This window comes from Anomaloglossus baeobatrachus, chromosome 3, assembly GCF_048569485.1.
Source record: "Anomaloglossus baeobatrachus isolate aAnoBae1 chromosome 3, aAnoBae1.hap1, whole genome shotgun sequence".
In the NCBI taxonomy this organism is placed as follows: Eukaryota; Metazoa; Chordata; class Amphibia; order Anura; family Aromobatidae; genus Anomaloglossus; species Anomaloglossus baeobatrachus.
In genome coordinates, this window is record NC_134355.1 from 17020731 (window position 1) to 17029220 (window position 8490).

The following is an 8490-nucleotide window of genomic DNA, read 5'->3' on the forward strand; positions in this document are numbered from 1 at the left end:
GAATAACTCTCTGCCTCAGAAATAGGCCGCAAAAGGTATAGCAAGCCCCCCACATTCAAAGACTATGGTGATATAGGAAAATACAATAAACAGATGGATGATAGGATTAGCAAAGGTGAGGCCCCACTGACTAAATAGGAAAGGATAGGAAAGGGGCTGATGGTGGCTAGAAAAAAACCCTACAAAAACCCAAATACTTGATAGTACAAAAAGGTCCTCAGATCGCACGATCTGCACTCTTGTCAAACTAATGAACAGAAAACAGGAACAATTACAAATTCAAGAAGCAACAAACACATGGACTTATTGGAGCACAACTCCAAACATAGCTGCAGGGAGCTTCCCAGCAAAGCAACAGAGAGGGAAGATTCCTGCATGCAAATAAACTGAAAACAACCATAATAATTGACAACCCAGATAAGAACAAAAACAACATAAGAAAGAACCAAGCATTTTTCTGGGATAGATGTGGTCAGAAGCAAGCTGAGAAGGCTGGAGAGCTACAGGACAATGGATAACCGGCTCAGCCTGCCACTAGTTATCAATGGAAACGCCCATTGCTCCAGCACACCTGGTCTCTGTCCAAACCATTCCTGGCCTCAAGAGGGAGCCTCACAGCAGCAAAAGCATAACTGACATTCACAACACCCCATCCTGTAGTAATGTGCCCATCCTTGTCCCCATCCGGTAGTAATGTCCCCATCCTAGAGCCCATCCTGTAGTAATGTGCCCTTCCTATGGTAACGTGTCCATGCACGTTCTCTACTTGTAGTAATGTCCCCTTTACCGGACCTCTTTTTTGTAGCAATGTCCCATCCTGGTCTCCTGTTGTGACACACACACACACACACACACACACACACTGACCTGTGCAGCTTCACCGGGAAACACACAAGCACACACACACCATAACTTTATTCTCATCTATCTCGCCTATCTTCCTTTCCCTCAGAGTCCTCTTACCTCTTTCCTTTATGCAGCCGACAGGCCATGGACCCGGTAACTATTGCAGCCACTGTCAGCACTTCATCTGAAATTCAGAGGAATGTTTTGCCTCCGCCTCGCAGAGTCAAGCTCTCTATAGCAGCCACCAGCCAATCAAGGCAAGCATCTAAGCTCATACGAGACAGTTGCTTTCCTGATTAGCCAGTGGCAGAATTGAGTTGTGCAGAGAGAGCTTGACTCCACAGCACCGGCAAAACGTTCATCTGAATAAAGCTCTGACGCCTATGGCCCCTGCACCAGCCACGATTGTTACCAAGTCCACGGACCTGCAGGCCACAAGGAGCAGCCTGGGGGGCCGCATGCAGCCCGTGTGTTTGAAATCTCTGATATGAACATTCAAATGGTTTCTACCATGTGTGACATTTTAAATGTTCCAGAAGATTATATATATTTTTTATGTAAACATTTTTCATATTTTGAACCTGGTAATGGCTTCAGGTTCACAAGAATTTATTCCTGGCAAAAGCATTTCCCACATTCAAGTCATGAAAATGGCTTCTCCCCTGTGTGAGTTCCTAAATGACGTATAAAACCGGAGTTATGTGTAAAACATTTACCACATTCTGAACAGGAGTATGGCTTCTCTCCTGTGTGAATTCTCAAATGTTCCACAAGATTTGATCTCTGGCTAAAACATTTCCCACATTGTGAGCATGAAAATGGCTTCTCCCCTGTGTGAATTCTTTGATGCTTCACAAGATATGATTTCTGTCTAAAACATCTTCCACAGTCAGTACAAGAAAATGGCTTCTCATCAGTGTGAATTTTTAGATGTTCCATGAGACCTAATTTTTGACTAAAACATTTTCCACATTCTGAACATGAAAATGGTGTCTCTCCTGTATGACTTCTTTGATGCTTTGCAAGATTTGACCTATGTGTATAACATTTCCCACATTCTATACAAAAAAATGGCTTCTCTCCTGTGTGACTCCTTAAATGATCCAGAAGGTTTGACTTCTTCCTAAAACGTTTCCCACATTCTGAACAAGAAAATGGTGTCTCCCCTGTGTGACTTGTGAGATGTTCCACAAGACTTGATTTCTGACTAAAACATTTTCCACAATCAGGACATAAAAATGGCTTCTCCCCTGTGTGAGTTCTTTGGTGATTAACTAGATACCATTTCTTGCTAAAACATTTCCCACATTCCAAACATGAAAATGGCTTCTCCCCTGTATGAGTCCTTAAATGTTTCACGAGATTTGATTTGTGAGTAAAACATTTCCCACATTGAGGACATGAAAATGGTGTCTCTCCTGTGTGGCTTTTCTGATGTCTGACCAGATACATTTCTTTGGTAAACGATTTTCCACATTCTGAACATGCAAATGGTGTCTCCCCTGTGTGACTTCTCAGATGTTCCATAAGACTTGATTTCTGACGAAAACACTTTCCACAGTGAGTACATAAAAATGGCTTCTTCCCTGTGTGAGTTCTCTGGTGATTAACTAGAAACCATTTCTGGGTAAAACATTTCCCACATTCCGAACATGAAAATGGCTTCTCTCCTGTGTGAGTCTTTAGATGTTTCACGAGCCTTGATTTCTGAGTAAAACATTTCCCACATTGAGGACATGAAAATGGTGTCTCTCCTGTGTGACTTTTCTGATTTCTAACACAATACATTTCTTTGGTAAAAGGTTTCCCACATTCTGAACTTGAATACGGTCTTCCAGTTCTGTCAATTTCCTCATTCTGTAAAAGATTAGATTTACTATTTATATTTCCCCCACATAGAAATGGTTTCCCAAGTCTAAGCCCAGTTCCTTGTTGGTTGATCAATGAATGATTTGACAATACCGGCATGTGACTAGTATCACTGGACAGATCTCGGTTGTGAAGGACTACAGGTATACTTAGAGTTACTGAATTATCTTCTGTGATACCATTATCATCCACATTATGATATGGAGCTAATAGGAGATGTGTATAGCAGCTTCCCGTCAAATGTTCACCTAGAAAAAAAAACATTTTAGTATTGCAAGCAAAATAATTTTAAAATTGAATATTTTGGAGTTTGCTATTTTTTTTTAAAGAAATTACAAGCAAATTTTAGGCAGGTGTTATATGAGCTAGAAAATGTATAATAAACTGATGTTTAAAGAGAACCTGTCACCTACTCGGCAGCGGGTCGGTCAGGTCCGATTGGCGTAAATGGTCTTCACTCGGCGCCTCCTCTATCCTTGAGATCGGTGTCCTCCTTATTTCTTGTAGACAACACTTCCACGTCATACGCACAGTTTCCTCCATTTTTCTCCTGTGCATGCGCTCTTCTCTCTGCCCTGTTGAGGGCAGATCAAAGTATTGTAGTGCGCCTGCGTAGGCGTGTTTTGACCTTTTTCTGTGCTGAAGTGCAATGGAGGATACTGTGGATGAGTTGGAATGTGTCATCCACACAAAGCAAAATGGAGGACAGTGAGCGCAAGGAGAGAGGAGGCGCTGGGTCAACATCAGCAACGCTCATCGGTGAATAAGTGACAGATTCCCTTTACAGAGTGTCTATCACTAATTTGGGGCTGCTCTTTTTATTTAAAAAAAAAGGTAGGGATATCCCTATGTCAGTAATCTTTCTAAATATCACCTATCACCAAAAGTGCTCACGAGTAACCGCAATAAACAAACATTCTAATAAAATTCGGGCCTGAACTTCCAGTGTTTGGGATCCCAGCATGTGATCGCTGAGTACTTTTGTAAGCTATTGTTCCGGAATGGTAACCACTGTAATGATTTTATGTTTGGAAACAGCTTAATTAAGTACACGACAGCACTTGGCTTGTTGAAATAGCAAGATTTTAAGCTTTCACTGCAAGATCAGCCACAGAAGGTTGTGCGATACCTCATTGGATGTCGGGATCCCACAACCTGGAGGTTTAGACCTGAGTCTTGCTATAAAGTTGGGTCCTATCAGGAAGGTTAGGGGGAGGGGGGGGGGGGGGTTAATGAAGTTACTTCTGAGCACTTTTGTTGATAAGTAGAGATGAGTGGACCCGTTGAAGTTCGGGTTCTGATGGACTTTAGATAATGTTCTGTTCGAGACCCGGACTTAACCTGAACCTCATTGGAACTCAATGATTGGGCAGTTCGGGTCTCTGCCATAAACAAACCCCTTTCGGGGGAGGGTGGAATGATTTTTGTTTTTTTGTGCACACTACATCCGATCATGCTGTTGTTACCCCCGATGCGAGCCATTCACACACTACACGCAGCTCGCATTCGGCTGAGCACTGATTGTACCCGAGCACAGTGATTCTTGCTCGAGTGGCTTCCATACGTAAACACCCAAATTTGAACAGTGATATTTTTGTAAAGTCTGTATTCAGGGAGGAGCCATATAAAGCGGAGCACCATTGCACATCTCGCCCAGTTGCAGTGTCATGCCCCGGTGGGCATCCAATGCTTTTCTTAATGGTTTCCTTATAGGCAGACGCTTCCTATGCTTCTGAAAAGATTCCCATTCTCGCTTGTTAGCCTGAATGGTCTGTCCTGCCCTGCCTGCGTAATGCACACTGAATGGGGGGCCGTGCAGCACTATGACCAGGAGAATTTTAGCTATTTCCCTCAAAGCAAAGAGAAGGAATTGGGAGATAGTTTTTTACTTGCAGGTGACTTGAGTGATTGGATAAAATGAGTAACAGAAAGAAGCAAGTTAAATATAACCATAACATAGCGTTCTGGTCGTTCCATATACTGAGATGGAAATATCAGGGTGAGGTAGATGAGCGGGGAATAAAACACCAAATATTTAGTTAATGAAACTTTCAGTTTCATATAGGAAGACAAAATATTTGCGACATTATTGATAAATTATCAATAATAGTAATAATGATATATACGTCTCAACTTCCCATCATTGATCCTAATAATAAAGACATTTACAGTTAAACAAGCCCTATGAGCGTCTCTCACCGGTCACTGACTCTGACGTCCGTTGTTCAAGTCCACTTGTCGTTCCATAAGAACTTTCCTGCAAGAATCCATCATTATAAAGATGAGAAAAAGCAAAAAAGATCCCTAAATAATCTTATATTTAAGAATGAACCAATATCAACCCTACCATGAACTCTCTCCTCACATGTCGGTCACACCGCATTAACCATCACTCCAGTATTCTCTGCATGAGTGGCCGTTGTGCTCAGTAAAAACGTTTCTTACATTGTTCACCACCGTTTCCATTTTACACAGTTAAGGGTACTTTCACACTTGCGTTCAGCGCAGTCCGTCACTATGGAGAATAGCGCAGTCCGTTAAAAACGCACTGCGCTATTCTCCATAGACTTGTATGGACAACGCACTGTAACGCAAGTGTCAGCGTTGCATCTGCTGGACGACGCAGCGTCGTTATTTTGACGCTGCGTCGGGCGGAGGGAACGCAGCATGTAACTTTTTTTGAGCAGCGCAATCCGTAGGATTTCACTGCGCATGCTCTTTTTTTTTTTTTTTTTTAAATCACAAACTTTATTTTGTCTCTCGGTGGACGAACGTTCAGCTGAGCTCCCGGCCGCCGGCATGTGAGAGTGCTCAGCTGAGCTCCCGGCCGCCTGCATGTGAGAGCGCTCAGCTGAGCTCCCGGCCGCCGGCATGTGAGAGCGCTCAGCTGAGCGCCCAGCAACTGGCATGTGAGAGCGCTCAGCTGATTGCCCGGCTGCCGGCATGTGAGAGCACTCAGCTGAGCGCCCGGCCGCTGATATGTGAGAACTCTCAGCTGAGCGCCCGGCCGCCGGCATGTGAGAGCTCTCAGCTGAGCGCCCGGCCGCCGGCATGTGAGAGCGCTCGGCTGATTGCCCGGCCACTGGCATGTGAGAGCGCTCAGCTGAGTGCACGGCAGCCGGCTTTTGAGAACGATCAGCTGAGCGGCCGGCCGCTGGGTGATCAGCTGATCGTTCACAATAGTCTGCTGCCGGGAAAACTGTAAAGAAGAAGAAAAAAAAATAAAATAAAAAGTTTTCCGTTGTTTTGTACGATCTGTTGCATCCGTTGTGTCATTATATGCAACGCATCCATTGCATCTGTCACACAACACAATGCAACGGATGCCGTTCAACGCAAGTGTGAAAGTAGCCTTAGAATCCCTTTCATCAATGCTGGAGATTAAACCGTCCATTTCTTACAGTTCTCAATTTTTTATTTTGCGGCCAGAATTCTGCTTTAGAAGCAGCTGATTGGCATTGTGCGGTCATCTGCCATTTCCATCTACACTGCGGAACCTTCCGATTATCTGCACTGAACCTCACTTTACAAACAGCAGGAAGATTATCACAGTCCTATAAAACCGCGAAACCATTTCTACCGACCACAGCCGACAATACCAGGATCTGATGGAGCCTCCGGTACACGGCGGCCGGAGGAGGTTACTAGAACCTTCATTACATCAATCTATAGAGGATCTGTAGAAATCTCACCTCATCCACCTGATGATCCCGGGGGACATTCTCCTCCTTTTCTGGCCGATCCTGGGAATATAGAGGACGGGGACATCTCTCCGGGGGATTTCTCTGACTGGATCCATCTGTAGGAAATAACGGCAGTGATGAATACATTGTCTGTATGTGATGAGCAGATGATGGGGAATCTAGACGACTCTCAGCCCTGTCCTCTCCTCTACAGCCCAGGACGCTCTCCTCTTACCCGGGGATGTGATGGACGGGGGCTCCTCCATCATGACCTCCTTGTACAGATCCTTGTGTCCTTCTAGATACTCCCACTCCTCCATGGAGAAATAGACGGTGACGTCCTGACACCTTATAGGGACCTGACACACACAATGAGCCGTCATTAGCGGACCCCTCCCCCGGCAGCGGTATTGTATAATGTCCCAGCATTCCCAGCAGTGCTCACCTCTCCGCTCAGCAGCTCAGTGATCCTGTGGGTCAGTTCTAGGATCTTCTGCTCATGTATCAGTGAATGAGGTGGAGGCTTGGTGATGGCACTCGGGGTCCTGCTCCGTCCTCCTGACACACGGGGGGTCACACACCCCCCAGACGACGTCTTCACTACTGTGTGATCCTGTGTATGGGGAGACGCCGGTCACTACACAGAGGCTGAGAATCCTCCACCTTCCCAGTCATTTCCCTGCTTTATTCCTAGAGATCAGAGGGATGTGATGTGAAGCTCTCACCTCTCCAGTGATCCAGTAGATTATCTCCAGGGTGAGGTCTAATATACGAGCCGCCATGTGCTCTCTGTCCTGCTCCATCCTCGGGGGGGTCGCTCATGGAAAGGACCAGCCTCTAGTAAAGGAAAGGACCAGCGTCTAGGAAAGGGAAATATTACCACCCCGAGTCCTGCACATTAGGAACTGGAAGAAACAAAGATGGAAAATCTTAGTGAAGGTAAATCTAACAGGAAATTACCGTATACAGGACTATGACCAGTATACAGGGTGGATGTCTCATCTATATATATAATTGCCTTATTCTGTCTGTCTGTCTGTCTGTCATGCTCCAAAATTGTGTCCTTACGGTGACACAAAGCTGATTGGCCGCTGGGCTTGCCATGGCCCCGCCCCCCCACACGGATTGGCCTCTCGCCCCGGCTCTCTGCAGGCCCCGCCCCCCTCACGCAATGCACGCTCGCTCTGGCCCAACTGACACGGAGCTCCGACTCCCAGGTGAGTACACACACACACACATCAGATCACACTCACTCTCACACACACCTCACACATCACATCCACACACTCACAACATCCTGGCATATCGCTTGCTTCTACACCGGCTCCGTCACGATCCCAGCAGCGCCAGACATAACCTTGCGATGCTGGGATCTTGACGGAGCCCGTGAACGCTGGTAACCATTATACACATCGGGTAACTAAGGTCCCTTAGTTACCCGATGTGTATCATAGTTACCAGTGTACACCGGCTCCCGGTACACATGTGCAGGGAGCCGGCATTATACTCCTCTCCCCCCAGGACTACTCCTCCTATTACAGGCCTCCTATTATACTCCTCTCTGAGTATAAAAGGAGAACTATTATAGCATGGGGGATGTAGCACGATGGGGGGGTGCGCAGCATGGGGAATGTAGCACGATGGGGAGTGCGCAGCATGGGGGATGTAGCACGATGGGGAGTGCGCAGCATGGGGGATGTAGCACGATGGGGAGTGCGCAGCATGGGGGATGTAGCACGATGGGGAGTGCGCAGCATGGGGGATGTAGCACGATGGGGAGTGCGCAGCATGGGGGATGTAGCACGATGGGGAGTGCGCAGCATGGGGGATGTAGCACGATGGGGAGTGCGCAGCATGGGGGATGTAGCACGATGGGGAGTGCGCAGCATGGGGGATGTAGCACGATGGGGAGTGCGCAGCATGGGGGATGTAGCACGATGGGGAGTGCGCAGCATGGGGGATGTAGCACGATGGGGAGTGCGCAGCATGGGGGATGTAGCACGATGGGGAGTGCGCAGCATGGGGGATGTAGCACGATGGGGAGTGCGCAGCATGGGGGATGTAGCACGATGGGGAGTGCGCAGCATGGGGA

General features: G+C 46.8%; 1 pseudogene; it reads right to left on the minus strand.

Moving 5' to 3' along the window:
* Positions 1 to 7213, minus strand: part of LOC142297139 (uncharacterized) — a 108287-nt pseudogene extending 101074 nt beyond the window's left edge.
* Between the last annotated feature and the right edge of the window lie 1277 nt (positions 7214 to 8490).